The sequence below is a fragment of the Theropithecus gelada genome, chromosome 12 (assembly GCF_003255815.1).
Source record: "Theropithecus gelada isolate Dixy chromosome 12, Tgel_1.0, whole genome shotgun sequence".
Taxonomy (NCBI): domain Eukaryota; kingdom Metazoa; phylum Chordata; class Mammalia; order Primates; family Cercopithecidae; genus Theropithecus; species Theropithecus gelada.
The window spans coordinates 37,024,517-37,042,357 of NC_037680.1; positions in this window are offsets into that span (position 1 = coordinate 37,024,517).

Consider the following 17,841-nt stretch of genomic DNA (forward strand, 5'->3'; position numbering starts at 1 on the left):
TTACAACCAATGATAAGAGAAAATCATAGTTGCATGTAGAACAGTAAGTCTTGCTGTAGTTATCTACAAATGTACAAAATGTACAGAATTAGCCTTTGAACAATTAATATTGAGCCTTAGTTAAACTTAGATTTGTTGAGTGTTGCTTAAAATGCTCTTGAAATGATTATGCTTGGCTACATGTCATTATGGTTGACCGATACCTGTCAGATGATCAAATTTAACACAGAAGAAATTGCTAAATTCTGAACAAAGTATTTCAAAGCTAGGAGAGTTTGGGAGTCGTCTATTGATGTACGTGAAGAATCATCACTCAAGCCCCAAATATCTACCCTTGATAGGACAATATCAGGTCACTGGTGAGGAGAAGACAAAGTCAGCTTGGCGATTCACACTGGGAATGAGAGAGGGTTTCTTAGGAAGAGAAAAAGAAATCCTAAATCAGAGTAGAAGGGAGAGGAGAACAGTCAACTGTGGGGATGAGCGTTAGAAACTTTTAGGGAGCTGTTTGTTTTATTTCTGTTTGGGTCAGAGCAGAGGGAGAAGAGAGAGAGATGGAGAAAGAGTATTTAAAATGTTTTTGTATGTCATAGAAATAAAATCTTTTGGGGTCATTTTTTAAAGATTACACTAAATTTAAATTGCTTTTTGATTACTTCTGGACGTTAAGATTGGTTTTTCTTGGGAAAGTGACACCATGCCAAGATGGGCTGTGAAGAGATTCAACTTTTATGAGTAACATATCTGTCAAAAGCTTTGGGCTGACATTCAAGAAAAGCTGTTTAATTTCCAGTGATACGTAATTTAATGAAGGAAAAATATGAAACTATTAGTTTAACAAAATGGAAAATGCAGAAGAAACACTGATATGTTTCACTATCCCTCAGAATTATACTGTCAATCTTCAAGAGCAAAAGAAACCAAAATGATGGACACTGGTTATGAAAAACAGCCTGTCACCATGATGCCATGCATATCTGTCAGTGGCTCAAAATGAATCCCAAGGTTCTTTAGACAATATATCTGAACAGATCTTCAACTCAAACTTTACCCATTACACTGAAGAGAAAGTTAGTCTATAATTATAGAGGTATATGAATACTTTTGTCAGTTATTAAAAGTATATGTTTGCACAATTATCTTGTGTGTGTGTGTGTGTGTGTGTGTATGTGTTTTTCTCCCGCTCTGTCGCCAGGCTGGAGTACAGTGGCACAATCTCAGCTCACTGCAACCTCCACCTCCTGGGTTCAAGCAATTCTCCCATCTCAGCTTCCCAAGTAGCTGGGACTACAGCCACACACCACCATGCCCAGCTAATTTTTGTATTTTTAGTAGAGACGGGGTTTCACCATGTCGGCCAGGATGGTCTCGATCTCTTGAACTCATGATCCACCCACCTCAGTCTCCCAAAGTGCTGGGATTATAGGCGTGAGCCACCACGCCCAGCCTGTGGACTATTTTTTCCTTCTGAGAAGCTTGTAGGAAATCTATGGCACATCTTACAATTTGTGGCATCTTAGAATTGAGTTCTAAAGATATTCCAAAAATAATTTTTCAGTTACCATATTTTTCCTTCAAGACCTTCAGAGATATTTGACTATTATATTTCTTGGTGCCACTCCAAATATTGTTCTCATGACCTCCAAACATCCTGAACTCTTCCAATTTTCTATATCCTAAAACTTTGACTAGGAGCCCCTATAAGAAACTTTTGGCCTGGTTTTGCATGCTTAAGAGTGTGTGTGTGTGTGTGTGTGTGTGTGTGTGTGTGTAGTTAGTAGTGGGGAAGGAGAGGTAGGAAGAGAAGAGGAAGGGCAAAAATTGCTGACAGGTGTGTCCTGCTTTCCCCAGAATATGATCCTGGGCACCTGCCTTCAAGTGCAACATGTGTGAGGCAAGAGAAGTGACAATAAGAGAATCACATTCATTGATGTGCTCTTTCCTTTTCATTCACACCCATAGGTTTTTGCAGGATTTGCTGCCTGTAGTCTTGGAATCTGCTTCCTTCCCTGTTGGTGTGGTTTGTGAGTAATCCACAAGTGATCACAGTCAGAGCAACGTCTACTCCAGGGAATTCAGGGATGTCTGTCCCCTGTCCCAGTGGCTAATGGCATTTCAACTGTCAGATTAGGGGTATGGGAAGGTAGTGGTTCAGCAGAGCCTTGGAAAATTCTCTTTTGCAGGAAGACTGTCTCTATACTACCCGTATGCTTGTTTTTAGGCGCCTTTGACCTGTACCTTGCACTCTTACTGGCCAGACTCATGTGTATTTGAAGGGAGCAATAAGGACTAAATTAGCTCTGTAATTTGGAAAAATCATTCATTATTTTCTGAGTTATACATTATAAGACTTGTATCTGTTTCCTTGAATGTTAACAGTTCATCAGTGTTTAATTACTTGCTGAGTATGCATCTTCTATGCAGGAAAATCAAGATTCAAGAAAGAACTTAAAAACCCAGAAAATCTGAATCTCTGGGTTAAGGCAAGTGCCATGTGTTCTACTTGATATCAATGGGAGACAAACTAAAGACACTAGACTGACTGTGGGCTTAAATGGGAGGATTCTACCATTTGTTTATCATTTATTCAGCAAATGTCTGTGGCAGGCGTTGTTCTGGGTGCTGAGTTTACGACAGGCACAGAGCACCCAAGTCTTGGTTCACATGCTGCCTATCTTCTAGGGTAGGAATAACTTATGGCAGAAGTCAGTAGAGTGCTTTATGCAGAGCATGTTTCACAATGAACTTCTCTAAGTTCATTTCTTGAGGAATTCCATTCATTACCTTTTGCCAGTTGCTCATTATTTTTCTTGATAAATGAATTTGCTAAGTGCCATAAATTAGATACATAATATTTTTAAACCTCATGAACCTTATTTCTGGTAAACATAAGCATTTGCATTGAACAGAGAAAATCATAATAGTAAACTGACGTTGTTATAGCAACAATGAGAACACTTCAGTATTCAGGAATCATCTTTTTTTTTCCAAGAGTAAATGATACAATTAATGTTTGATACTATGTTGTTTACAGACTTCCTTGTGACTCCTGGCTCTTCACATGTCAGTCTTAAACAGATGGGAAGGTATTCTGAAATAATAATTCAAATATTGGTATACAGAGCTGCTTTAAAAATCATGACAGGCTTTTTTATCCATGATAGATTTACACTTCTTTTATCGTAGCAAAATTTCAAAAATTATGTCTAAAAAATGAAAAAATTTTCATTTCTAAAGTGGATAGCTGGAACATGCTCATAGAAATGAGGATTTGAGCACACACTGAAGAAGAGCACAGAGCAACTGAAAAGTGCAGCCGCTGTGGACTATGGAGCTAAGCAGGCTGGATTTGAGTCCTGGCTCTGCAGCTGGCATTTGGGGGACCGTGGGCATCCCCTCTCCCTGCCTCAGTTTCCCCACCTGGAAAATGGAGATGGTAAAGTACCTACTTCATGGGGTTGTTGTGAGGTTTAACTGAGTTAATATATACCAAATAAAGGATTTTTACCCATAGTAAATATTACGTAAATGTTTTGCTCTTCTTGTATCTTTGAAAGATCATCCGGCTCAGGTATTGGCATTTGAGCAGTATTTGGTGTTGCCAAGGCAGGAGTGTTATTTGTCCTTTTTCTTTTAACTCTCTATGGAACCAAGAAACAAAATATATAGGAATATCTGTTTTATCTACATTTTTTTTTCATAGAGCCTTATGTCATTTATGTTGCCTTCAGTGTCCCCTCAGTTCTCAGTGTGTTTAGGGGTAAAATGATGAGAAGTAGAATTGATTTGTGGAGGAAACAAAGTCTTTGGAGTGAGGCAGATGTATTTTAAATCTAGGCTTTGTCATAGACAAATGCCTTAACCACTTCTACCATCTGCAAATGGGGGCAATGATACCTACCTCGTAGGGATGTGAGATTAAATGAAATGCACGTACTTAGCGCATTCTAAAGATCAACAAATGTTTGGATCCTATCTGGCTGAATAGTACAAGGAATGGTTTACATTCCTTGAGCAGAAGTGGCCAACTTCTGACCCACATAGGCCTGTCTTGCTTCTCACATACCCTCTCATCCCCCACAAATCTCACAAACCTCTATTGATATACAGCCAATTCAAGCAAGAGTCAGACATTTAATAGACTGCCCTACAACTTTTAAAGTCAATTGGCACAAAAATCTCACTCCAAATGGGGATCAGCTTGGCCAATCAGAACCTGCTTCACCAAAAATTTGAAATAAGATTTATAAAAGGAATGAAAAGAAGCTAACAAGCCAAGGTTTGAGGTGGTCAGGCCCACAGATATGCTGAAATGAGGAGGCAGAAGCTATGAGCCAGCCCAAACTCTGAGTCTGTGTTCCCCCCCAAATGCACGTTTTGAAATCCTAACCCCCGGTGGGATGGTATTAGGAAGCAGGTCCTTTGAAGGGTGATTAAGCCTTGAGGGTGGTATGGGATTAGTGCCTTATAAAAGGCACCCAAGAGAGCTCATTTGCCCTCTTTCCACCGTGTGACACTACAACAAGAAGCCAGCATCTGCAACCTAGAAGAGGGCCCTTGCCAGAACCTGACCATGCTGGTACCCTTATCTCAGACTTCCAATCTCCAGAACTGTGAGACATAAATTTCTGTTGTTTATAAGCTCCCCAGTTCATGGTAATTTTTCATAGCATCCCAAAGTGACTAAGACAGGGAGAGAATTATGGAAGGGAGGGTGAATTGGTTGGCTGGCAGCTCTAGGATCAGGAAAAACAAAGACGACAGTCAAGTCATTCTGATGACAGAGGCTCAGTCAACAAATTAACTCCTGCTACCAAGAGGGTTCGAAAGTCAACCTGGATATGTTCATCTCTCTGAGGCTGATCCTCCATAGTTCCTATTTTTTCCATGAGGTTTGGGGATTTATTTTTCTATTTTAATTTAATTTTCTTTTTGAAGATTTGAGAACATTTTATTTGAGTAAAATGCATAAGCTGTGCATGGATTTTGTAACATCTGTTTTGACTGTGTGTATGTTTTCTTATTTCTTATTTCTTTTTTTATTTTACTTTAAGTTCTGGGATATAAGTGCAGAACGTGTAGGTTCATTACATAGGTGTAAGTGTGCCATGGTGGTTTGCTGTACCTATCACCCCATCATCTAGGATTTAAGCCCCACATAAATTAGCTATTTCTCCTAACGCTCTCCCTCCCTTAGACCCCACCCCCTGACTGACCCCAGTGTGTGTTGTTCCCCTCTCTGTGTCCATGTGTTCTCATTGTTCAACTCCCACTTATGAGTGAGAACATGTGGTGTGTGTTTGTTTTTTTTCCTGTGTTAGTTTGCCAAGGATGATGGCTTCCAGCTTCATCCATGTCCTTGCAAAGGACACAATCTCATTCCTTTTTTACGGCTGCATAGTATTCCATGGTGTATATGTACCACACTTTCTTTATCCAGTCTATCAATGATGGGCATTTGGGTTGGTTCCACTTTGCTATTGTAAGTAGTGCAGCAATAAACATACGTGTGCATGTGTCTTTATAGTAGGATGATTTATATTCCTTGGCGTATATACCCAGTAATGGGATTGCTAGGTCAAATTATATTTCTGGTTCTAGATCCTTGAGGAATCACCACACTGTCTTCCGCAATGATTGAACTAATTTACATTCCCACCAACAGTGTGAAAAAGCATTCCTATATCTCTACAGCCTCGCCAGCATCTATTGTTTCTTGACTTTTTTTTTTTTTTTTAGACAGAGTCTTGCTTTGTTGCCCAGGCTGGAGTATAGTGGCGCAATCTCGGCCTACTGCAACCTCTGCCTGCTGGGTTCAGCAATTCTTCTGCCTCAGCCTCCCGAGTATCTGGGACTACAGGTGTGTGCTACCATACCTGGCTAATTTTTTGTATTTTTAGTAGAGATGGGATTTCAGCATGTTGGCCAGGCTGGTCTCAAACTCCTGACCTCATGATCCACCCACATCGGCATCCCAAAGCTTTGGGATTACAGGCATGAGCCACTGCACCTGGCCTGCTTCTTGACTTTTTAATACTCACCATTCTGACTGGCATGAGATGGTATGTCATTGTGGTTTTGATTTGCATTTGTCTAGTGATCAGTGATGTTAAGTTTTTTTCCATATGTTTGTTAGCCACACAAAAGTCTTCTTTTGAGAAGTGTCTGTTCATATCCTTTGCCCACTTTTGATGGGGTTGTTTGTTTTTTCTTGTAAATTTGTTTAAGTTCCTTATAGGTTCTGGATATTAGATCTTTGTCAGATAAGTAGATTGCAAAATTTTTCCCCCATTCTGTAGCTTACCTTTTCACTCTGATGATAGTTTGTTTTGCTGTGAAGAAGCCCTTTAGTTTAATAAGATCCCATTTGTCAATTTTGGCTTTTGTTGCGGTTGCTTTTGGCGTTTTTGTCATGAAGTCTTTGCCCATGCCTATGTCCTGAATGGAAAATGGTATTGCCTAGATTTTCTTCTAGGGTTTTTATGGTTTTGAATTTTACCTTTAAGTCTTTAATCTATCTTGAGTTAATTTTTGTATAGGGTGTAAGGAAGGGGTCCAGTTTCAGTTTTCTGCATATGGATAGCCAACTTTCCCAGTGCCATTTATTAAATGGGGTTCTTTCCCCATTGCTTGTTTTTGTCCAGTTTGTCGAAGATCATATGGTTGTAGATGTATAGTGAAATCTCTGAGGTCTCTGTCCTGTTCCATTGGTCTATATATCTGTTTTGATACCAGTACCATGCTGTTTTGGTTACTGTAGCCTTGTAGTATAGTTTGAAGTCAGGTAGTGTGATGCCTCCAGCTTTGTTCTTTTTGCTTAGGATTGTCTTGGATATATAGGTACTTTTCTGGTTCCATGTGAAATTTAAAGTAGTTTTTTCCAATTCTGTAAAGAATGTCAATGGTAGTTTAATGGGAATAGTATTGAATCTATAAACTACTTTGGCCAGTACGGCCATTTTCATGATATTGATTCTTCCTATCCATGAGGATGAAATGTTCTTCTATTTGTTTGTGTCCTCTCTTATTTCCTTGAACACTGGTTTGTAGCTCTCCTTGAAAAGGTCCTTCACCTTCCTTGTTAGCTATATTCTTAGGTATTTTATTCTGTTTGTAGCAGTTGTGAATGGGAGTTCATTCATGATTTGGCTCTCTGCTTTTCTATTGTTGGTATATAGGAATGCTTGTGATTTTTGGACATTGATTTTGTATCCTGAGACTTTGCTGAAGTTGCTTATCAGCTTATGGAGTTTTTGGGCTGAGATAATTGGGTTTTCTAAATATAGAATCATGTTGTCTGCAAACAGAGACAATTTGACTTCCTCTCTTCCTATTTGAATACGTTTTATGTTTTTCTCTTGCCTGATTGCCCTGGACAGAACTTCCAATACTATGTTGAATAGGAGTGGTAAAAGAGGGTCTCCTTGTCTTGTGCCCGTTTTCAAGGGAATGCTTCCAGCTTTTGCCCATTCAGTATGATATTGGCTATAGGTTTGTCATAAATAGATTTTTTTATTTTGAGATACATTCCATCAATACCTAGTTTATTGATAGTTTTTAGCATGAAAGGCTGTTGAATTTTATCAAAGACCTTTTCCGTATCTATTGAGATAATCATGTGGTTTTCGTCATTGGTTCTGTTTATGTGATGGATTATATTTATTGATTTGCATATGTTGAACCAGCCTTGCATCCCAGAGATGAAGCCCACTTGATTGTGGTGGATAAGCTTTTTGATGTGCTGCTGAATTTGGCTTGCCAGTATTCTATTGAGGATTTTTGCATCAATATTCATTAGGGATATTTTCATGAAGTTTTCTTTTTTGTTGTTGTTGTGCCTCTGCTAGCATATCAAGATGATGCTGGCCTCACAAAATGAGTTAGGGAGGAGTCCTTCCTGTTCAATGTTTGGGATAGTTTCAGAAGGAATGGTACCAGCTCCTCTTTGTATCTCTGGTAGAATTCAGCGGTGAAACTGTCTGGTCCTGGGCTTTTTTTGGTTGGTAGGCTATTAATTACTGCTTCAATTTCAGAACTTGTTATTAGTCTATTCAGGTATTCAACTTTTCCAGGTTTAGTCTTGGCAGGGTGTATGTGTCCAGGAATGTATAAATTTCTTCTGGATTTTCTGGTTTATTTGCATAGAGGTGTTTATAATATTCTCTGATGGTAGTTTGTATTTCTGTGGGGTGAGTGGTGATATGGGGGTTTATTTTTCTATGTGTTTTCAAAAAGTACTCTCCTGGTTGGTGGAGATTCTTTAACCCATTTCTTTTTTTTCTCTTTACTCATTTCTATTTCCACTCTTAGAGTAAACTCTTATTTTACCTGGGTTCACTTAGGTAAGTCCCTGTTCCTCTCTCCTCCAAAATTCATATTGTACTAAGAAATATAATGTATCCAATACTGAAGGATGATGGCCTCTGAGTGTGGATTTCCATGTAGCCTGTGGAATTGGCCTGTTAACTTCAGGATCCCAGCTTTACTAGCTTTTTGGTATAGGGGCCAGTAGAAATTGGCTTTCTAAGCTTGACTATTAGATGTTAGACCTTTGTAGTCACTAATGCACTGTCTTTACAACCTTTAATTTTTATTCCCTTACACAAGGCAGGGGGTGGGGGCAGTGTATACAGAGGTTAGAAGCATGGATAATTAAAATCAGAGCAGAAATAAACAAGAAAGAGACCAAGAATATCATACAGAAAATCAATGAAGTGAACAGTTCATTGACAGGATAAGCAAGATCGATAGACTGCTAACTAGGTTAACAAAAAGAAGATACAAATAAGCACAATAAGAAATGACAAAAGTGACATTACAGCCAATCCCACAGAAACAAAAGATCCCCAGAGACTATGAACATCGCTACACGTACAAACTAGAAAATTTAGAGGAAATGAATACATTCCTGGAAAAACACCACTTCCCCAGATTGAACCACAAAGAAATTGAAACCCTGTACAGACCAATAAGTTACAAAATTCAATCAGTAATAAGAAAAAACCCTACCAACTACAAAAAGCCCTGGATCAAATGGATTCAAAGCCAAATTCTGCCAGACATACAGAGAAAAGCTGGTACCAATCCTATTGAAACTATTCCAAAATATGAAGGAGGAGAGATTCCTCTTTTACTCTTTCTGTGAAACCAGTATCATGCTAATACCACAACCTGGCAAAGATATAACAAAAAAAGAAAACTACAGGCCAATATCTCTGATGAGCATAGATGCAAAAAATTCTCAACAAAGTACTAGCAAACTGAATCCAGAAGCACATCATAAAGATAATCCACTATGATCAAGTGAGTTTTATTCCTGTTATGCAAGGATGGTTTAACATATGCAATTCAATAAAGGTGATTCACCACATAAACAGAATTAAAAACAAAACCTATATGATTATCTCAATAGAAACAGAAAAAGCATTTGGGAAAACCCAATATTCCTTCATGATAAAAACTCTCAACCCACAGGCATCAAGGAAACAAACCTCAAAAAAAGCCATTTATGACAAACAAATGGCCAATATAATACTGAACAGGCAAAATTTGGAAGCATCTTCTCTATGAACTGGAAAAAGACAAGAATGTCCACTATCATTAATTCTGCATAGTACTGCTAGTTCTAGTCAGAGCAATTGGCAAGAGAAAGAAAAAAAGGCACCAAATTAGGAGAAGAGGACATTAAATTATCTCTCTTTGCTGATGATACGGCTGTATACCTAGTAAACCCTAAAGATTCCACCAAAGGACTTGTAGACCTAATATATGACTTCAGTAGAGTTTCTAGATACAAAACCCAACATAAAAAATCAGTAGCATTTCTATATACAAATACTATTCAAGTTGAAAACCAAATCAAGAATGCAATCCTATTTACAATGACCACAAAAAGAATAAAATATCTAGGAATACCACTAACCAAGGAGGCGAAAGATCTCTACAAGAAGAATTACAAAACATTATTGAAAGAAATGATAGATGACACAAATGGAAAAACCTGCTATGCTCATATATTGGAAGAATCAATACTGTTAAAATGGCTATATTGCCCAAAGCAAACTGTAAATTCACGCTATTCCTATCAAATTATCAATGTCATTCTTCACAGAATTAGAAAAAATCTATTTTAAAATTTATATGGAATCAAAAAATAGCCTGAACAGACAAACCCGAAGCAAAAAGAACAAAGCTGGAGGGACCATATTACTCAACTTCATGCTATACTATGAGGCTATAGTAACCAACCCAGCATGGTACTGGTACAAAAATAGACACATAGACCAATGGAACAGAATAAAGAACAAAGAAATAAAGCTGCACATCCACAGCCAACTGATCTTTGACTCAGTTGACAAAAATAAGCGATGTGGAAAGGACACCCTATTCAATAAATAGTTTTGGGAAAGTTGGTTAACCATAAGCAAAAGAATGAAATCCAGCCCCTACCTCTCACCATATAAAAAATTAACTCAAGATGGATTAATGACTTAAATGTAAGACCTCAAACTATGAAAATCCTAGAAGTAAACCTAGGAAATATTTTTCTGAACATTGGCTAGGCAAAGAATGTATGAGTCCTGGAAAGCAAATACAACAAAAACAAAACTTAACAATTGGGACCTAATTACACTGACGAGCCCCTGAACAGTAAAAGAAATTATCAACAGAGTAAACAGTATACTGAATGAGAGACAGTATTTGCAAACAATGTATCCAACAAAGAACTAATACCCAGAATCTATAAGGAACTTAAATCAACAAGCATAAACAACCCCATTAAAAAGTGGGCAAAGGACATGAATGGACACTTCTTAAAAGAAGACATACGAGCAGCCAACAAACACATAAAAAAATGTTCCATATCACTTATCATTAGAGAAATGCAAATCAAAACCATAATGAGATACCATCTCATAACCAGAATGGGCTAAAAGTAAAAAAACAGAAACAAAAACAGATGTTGGCAAGGTTATGGAAAAAAGAGGATGCTCACACAGTGTTGGTAGGATTGTAAATCAGTCTAACCACTGTGGAAACTAGCTGGAGGTTTCTCAAAGAACTAAAAACAGGTTACCATTTGACCTAGCAACCCCATTACTGGGTATATATACCCAAAGGAAAATACATTGTTCTACTGAAAAGACACCTGCATGCACATGTTTATCACAGCACTAATTCACAATAGCAAAGACATGGAATCAACCTAGGTGCCAATCAGTGGTTGATTGGATAGAGAAAATATGGTATGCATACACCACGAAGTACTACACAGCCATAAAAAGAATAAAACCATGTCCTTTGTGGCTACATGGATGCCCCTGGAGGCCATTATCCTAAATGAATTAATGAAGAAACAGAAAACCAAATACTGGATGTTCTCACTTACAAGTGGGAGCTAAACATTGGGTACATGCGGACATTAAGAGGAAACAATAGACACTGGGGACTCCAAAAGGGAGAAGGAGAGAGGGAGACAAGCGTTGAAAAACTAACTGTTGGGTATGATGTTCACCATTTGGGTGACTGGTTCAACTGAAGCCCAGACCTCAGCGTCATGCAGTATATTCACGTAACAAACCTGCACATGTATGTACCCTTTTAATGTAAAATTCAATAAAAAAGAGCATGGGTCTGGTGTCAAATTTCTTGGGTTGAATTTCTGCCTCTACCACTTACCAACTTAAGGCAGTATTCTTAATCTCTCTTTGCATTAGTTGCCTCATTACTATTATTATAATGTATGCTTAAAGGTTATTGCTAAAATTATATTAGTCTTTTATCAAAACATCTATATGTTGCATTTGTTTGCTTATATTTCTTTTATTAGATTCTAGGCTCCTTAAAGAGCAAATGGGAATACATCTTTGTATTTCTGTTGCTTAACACATAGTGGGCACTGAATAAATTAATATTCCCTTTTCTAAAACAATCTACCTATAGGAAGACTTTCATCCTGCTAATTTTCATTCTCTGAACTTACAGAGATTTTTATCTCACTTTAACTCTTCTACATGTCGACATAAATCTGCAGTTCATATTATGCTTACTTTAATTATTCATTTACTCTATTAATTGTTCTATGCTATTTAATTAGCTTCAGCTCAACAACTTTCAGGTCCTTTACAGCCCACCTTTTCTTACCATGTTTATCCCTTTTTTCCTGCTTTTTCTTTCTCTATTCTTGTTGTAAAGTAATTATTGTGCTTATCATTCTTAGTGTCTTTCTAACTGGATCTATCTGCTTCTCTGACTCAGCAAGGTCATTTAGAATTCCAGTCCCATCTGTTAAGGAGTTTACTTTCTCTCCAGGTGACTATGTCAGCTAAATCAATGAGTTTCCTATTTCTTTAGCCAGGTCACTGATGAAAGTTAAAACATACAGCTTCTACCTATTTACAAATATAAGATGTTATTCTCTAAGTTATAAGATCATGAGCAGACATGTGAAAAGCCAGGTTTAATAAGAATAAGATTGTTTTGTAGAAGAAATATTTTTGTAAAAAAAACTTTTCAGTATAAGAATGAATAACTCTTGGCTCAGTAATGTTTTGCTTAATTGCTCAGTGGCCTAGGACCCAATATTTCAGCTTATTAAACTATGATTTAGCCTCATGTAATTTTTTTTTGGTTGTCTTAAAGTCTCCCCAAGCCTGTCTCACGTCTGAGTTTATCCAACAGATACACATTGTGTCCTATATGTAGGTGCAAATCAAAATTTAGCAAACTAGCAATTAAGTATAAATCCTAGTTTTAGTGCAATTTGGATGAGCAACTCTAGACTGGGTAAGAACAGGTTGTAAGATTTGTAGCAATAATTGGTAGAATCTTGCTTTTGATTTGGTAGAACTATAACATGTATGTTGTGCTAAAGAAAAAGATAAACCAATAGATTATTCCTTCATTTATTACAAAAGTAATAAATCTACATGATGTACTTGCAGATGAAAGGAAGTCATTGTGGTTTTTTATCTTGGAAAAATACATCCTTGTTAGGAATCAAAGATAACCTCTTGAGTAAAGTCTTGCTCTGAAATACTTTGCCATGCTGAAAGGTGTGTTCAACTTTCTTGGTGTTTACCCAGGCAGTTCAAGCAGCTTTACAGGTCACAGAAAGTGACCTGAGCTCTTTACCATTGGCATCCAAAGGTTTCCGTCAAGTCCTCAGGAGAATGCCATTTCATTGCTTTTTCAGCCCAACAGACCTACAGCAGTTTGTTTATAAGATCACCTTCTGAACATTAGAAAGAATCATGACAAAGCTAAAGATTTGCAGTCATAGTTACAATTGAGGCTGAATTTTAGTGGATTAACTTGCTTCATTGAAAAACATCTTTTACAGAGATATGAAGACTTTGTAAGCAAAACTGAAAAGGTCTCGTAGGATGTTGAGCCTGATGTTTTGTTTTTTCCCTACTGGGGCTTTCTCTTAGGTTGTAAATTCCAGCTTTCTAATGTCAGATTCCTCCTTTGTTGAGCTCTAAGGCATTTCTGGAATTACTCAGTAAAGGGACTTCGACAATCCCCTGCCCTGTTCTTAGGTCATAGAGCTGATTTATGGCTGGAGGAGGTTCTCTAAACAGTAGATGAAATTGGTGAAATGTTATTCATTTATTAAAGTGGGCTTAGGAGTTCCTCCTGCTGATCAGTGGGGTTGTCCTAAATCTAATCAGCCCTGGATGCATCAACTTATTACTATCTCCTAAGTTTCCCTGCAGGAAAATGAACTTCACCATTACAGAATTTTAAGGGTAAAATCTGAAGAGTACATTGATGGTGTTATGGCAATTCTGAATCTGCTGTTTCAGGTTGATAGTATAGAAGCGGCTTCAGAAATGAATACTCCTATTAAGGTAAACTCATGAATTCAATATTTTTTCAACCGACATTTATTGACACGTGTCCATTCTGTTCCTGTACTGCACTAGCTACCATGGATGCAACAGAGAATAAGGCAGACAAGCTCTCTGCCTTTTGTAACTTACTGGAGACAGACATTAATATTAAATAATAGCAAATATATGGTAAAATGGCAAGTAGTGTTCAGAGTTATGAAGAAAAATAAAGCACATGCAGGGTATAGAGAATTGGGGTTGTCATTTTAGGTATGTACTACTTTTCTATTGCTGCTTTAGCAAATTACCACAAATTGAGTGATTTAAAATAACTTGAACTGTTGTTTTACTGGTCTGCAGTTTAGAAGTTTTACCCCGGTCTCACTGGATTAGCATCAGATACCAGCAGGCTCTAGGGGAGAATCCCTTTCCTTGCTTTTCCAGATTCTAGAAGCTTCTCGCATTCCTTGACTTGCTAGCCCCTCCTTCTACTGATGTGAAGCAGCATCATCACATTTTTCTGACCCTTCATTCATTGTCACCTCTCCTTCTGACCACAGCTAGGAAAGGCTTTCCTGTTTTAAAAGCTACGTGATTACATTTGGTCCTCCCAGATAATTCAAGACAATTTCTTTATTTTAAGGTAGTTAATTAGCAACTTAAATTTCATCTACAACCTTAATTCCTTTTTGCCACATAAAATAACTTACAGTTTCCATGTGATTAGGGCATGAACATCTTTAGGAGTCCATTATTCTGTCTTCCAACAGGTACTTTAAATAAGTCTCATTTAAGTGGTAATTTCTTAATTAAGATTTGAATGGATGAGGACTCAACCCAAGTGAACATCTGGAGGAAGAGTGTTGCAGGCAAAGGCAAGATATTGTAAGTTTCCTCTTTGAAAAGGAAAGAATGCAGGCGGCTGGCCCAGAATAAGGAAGACAAAAGGTGATTGACAAGGTCAGAGAAATAGGAAGGGATCAAATCAAGTAAGACACCAGAGGCCTCAATAAGAAGCTGGGGTTTTATTCTCTACATGACAGGAAACTATCAGAATATTTAGAACAGAAAAGTGACATGATCTAATATATAATTTTAAAATGTCATTCTGGACAATGCCTTTGGAAAACAGTTTGACATTATCTTATAAATTTGAAGATGCACATATTCCATTACCTAGGAATTCTATTCCTGTATCTCTGCCACAGAGAAAATCTTATATATGTATACTGAGAATATGTCCAATTATACCTGTATCTACAGTTAGTAATAATGTAAACAAAGAAAAAACTTGCATAAAACCCAATATTCATCAAAATTTTTAGTAAACTGTGGGAAATGCATATAATAGACTACTGTATAATAGTGAAAAATGAGTAAATTCTAACTATCACAACATGATAAATCCCAGGTACCACCTAATGTTTAGCAAAAAAAGCAAGACTGCAAGACGCACACAGTCATTAATTTATTCTAGACATATTTCTTAATTTTAAGAAATATTTAAGCATTTACTTTGTACAAACATTGTATTGGGTATATTTGTAGATAAAATTGACAGAGATCTCTCTGCTCATGGAACTTACCTTCTAATAGTTGGACGTAGAAAATCTACAGTAGACAGAATAAATAGGCAAATCATATGATATGATAGAGGGTTAAAAAAAAGACGATGAAAATAGAAAATAGAGCAAAGTAAGGGAGATGGAAGTGTTGTCATTTAAAGTAGGATGGTAGAGTAAGCACCACTGAGAAATACTTAAGTGAAGGAAACCTTTTGGTTATCTTGATGAAGAACTTGATCATCTCGATGAAGACACTTGAAACTGCCAGTACAAAGGCCCTAAAGATTAGAGGAAGAAGGCCAGTATGACTGGAGAGGAGAGAGTGAGATGAGATGGAAGACAGAAGAGATCAGCAGAGGGAAAGTCATGTTTGGGGTCAGGGGGTCTTTTAAGCATTGGTAGGGGCTCTGTGCTTGGCTCTGAGTGACAAGAAGCAACTAAAGAGTGCAGAGTAGAGGGTCTTCATGGTCTGATATATGTTCTATAAGAACCACCCTGGCTAATGTGTTCAAAACAGACTGTAAGAGACAAGGGCAGAAACAGTGAGACCAGTGAGGAGGTTACTTTGGTGAGTAGGGTGAAAGATGATGGTGGCTGCGATGAGAGTGGCAGCAGCAGGGGTGGTGAGAAGAAAGAATCTGGATTTATATATTTTTTCTAAAAAAATTAAATTGTTTTTATTTTGACATAATTTTAATGTCATAGAAAACTTTCAAGAATAATACAAGTTCCCAGGTACATCTGTGCACTCTCTCTCACTCCATATGCGCACACGTGCAGACACATGCAAGCGCGCACACACACGTTCTCTCACATAACCCCAGAACAGTTATCCAAATCAGGAAATCACCATTGATACAAAAATATTATTTAACCTACAGACCTTATTCAGATCTCATGATGTGTCCAAATTATATCCATTAAAGCAAAAGAAAATCTTGGATCATATTTGTGTTGCTATTTCTCTTTAGTTTCCTTTAATCTGGAATAGTTCCAGTCTTTTTGTCCCTAGTAACGTTGACATTTTTTAAGTATGCTGGCCAGTTTTCTGTTTGTTTGTCTTTAGAGTGTCCCTCAATTTGAGTTTGTCTGATGTTTTCTCATGATTAGGTGTAGGTTCTGCATTTTTCACAGGAGTACATTCTTGGCACAGAAGCGATGCTATGTCTTTCACAATGCATCATACAATGGGAAGCACAGACGTGTGCCATTGATTTATACCACTTCTATTAAGGTTACTTAGTTGAGGTGGTGTCTGTCAGATTTATCCAATGTAAAGTCACTAATTTTTCTTTTTAATTAAAAAATAACTTGTGGAGAGATACTTTGAAACTAGGCAATAAATATCCTGCCACTCATGAAATTTTCACCACTGGTTTTGGCATGCATTGATGATTCTTCCATGAACTGATAATTATTACAATGCTGAATGATGACTTCCCTAATTCCATCATTTCTTCTAAATTTACTAATTGGCTTTCTACTGAAACAGAACATTTTTCCTTCTCCCTCTATTAATCAATTAAAAACATGTATTCTTTATTCAATGAATTTTAACCTATTAATATCATTATTTGTTTAGATGATCAAATTATCTCAGATTTGGTCAATGGGAGTCCTTTAAAGTGGTTCCTGTGTCCTTTTGACATGTCCCTGTCCTAATTCGAGCACTTTCTCATTTGTGGCACACTAAGATGGTCCAGGTTTATTTTGTACTTTGCCAGCCCTGGCACAAGAATCAACCATGTCTCCAAGAATTACTGGTTCCTTTCAATGAAACATTGGTAGGTAGTTGCCAGGTATGTTCATTGTTTTTGATATCTGTGTATGTTTTGAAGGTGTGAGTAAAAAGAAAAGGAGTCAAGGATGATTCCAAGATTTCTAACCTGAGCTAATGGGAGGATGGGGTTACCACAAAATGAGACAGAGAAGGCCAAGGTAGAGTACATTTGGAGAGAGGACCTGGAGTTCAGTCTGGCCATGTTGATATGTTTATTAGACATTGTAGTAGAAATGGCAACTAGACAGTTGGATATCTGGGTCTGTAGTTCTTCAGAGAATCCTGATCTGGGGATAAAATTTGGAAATCATCAGTGTGTAGGTGGTATTTAAATCCATGAGAAGGAATGAGATCATCAAGGGGATGAGTATAGATAGCAAAGAGAAGATAACCAAAGTCTGAGACCTGGGGCATGGCAACGTAAGAGGTCAGGGAGAAGAAGGATAAGCAACAAAGAAGACTGAGGAAGAAGGAAAGAACAAAGAAACTTGATGTTCCAGCTGTCAGGGGAAAAAAGGGCACCAAGGAGGAGACAGATCAACCATGTCTAATGCTGCTGCTAAGTCAGGTCAGATGAAGAATGAGAATTAAATAAGAGGAGGATTGAGAATTGACCATTAAAAGGGGGCAGTTAGCCTAATTGGAGTGGGCTTAAGTGAGA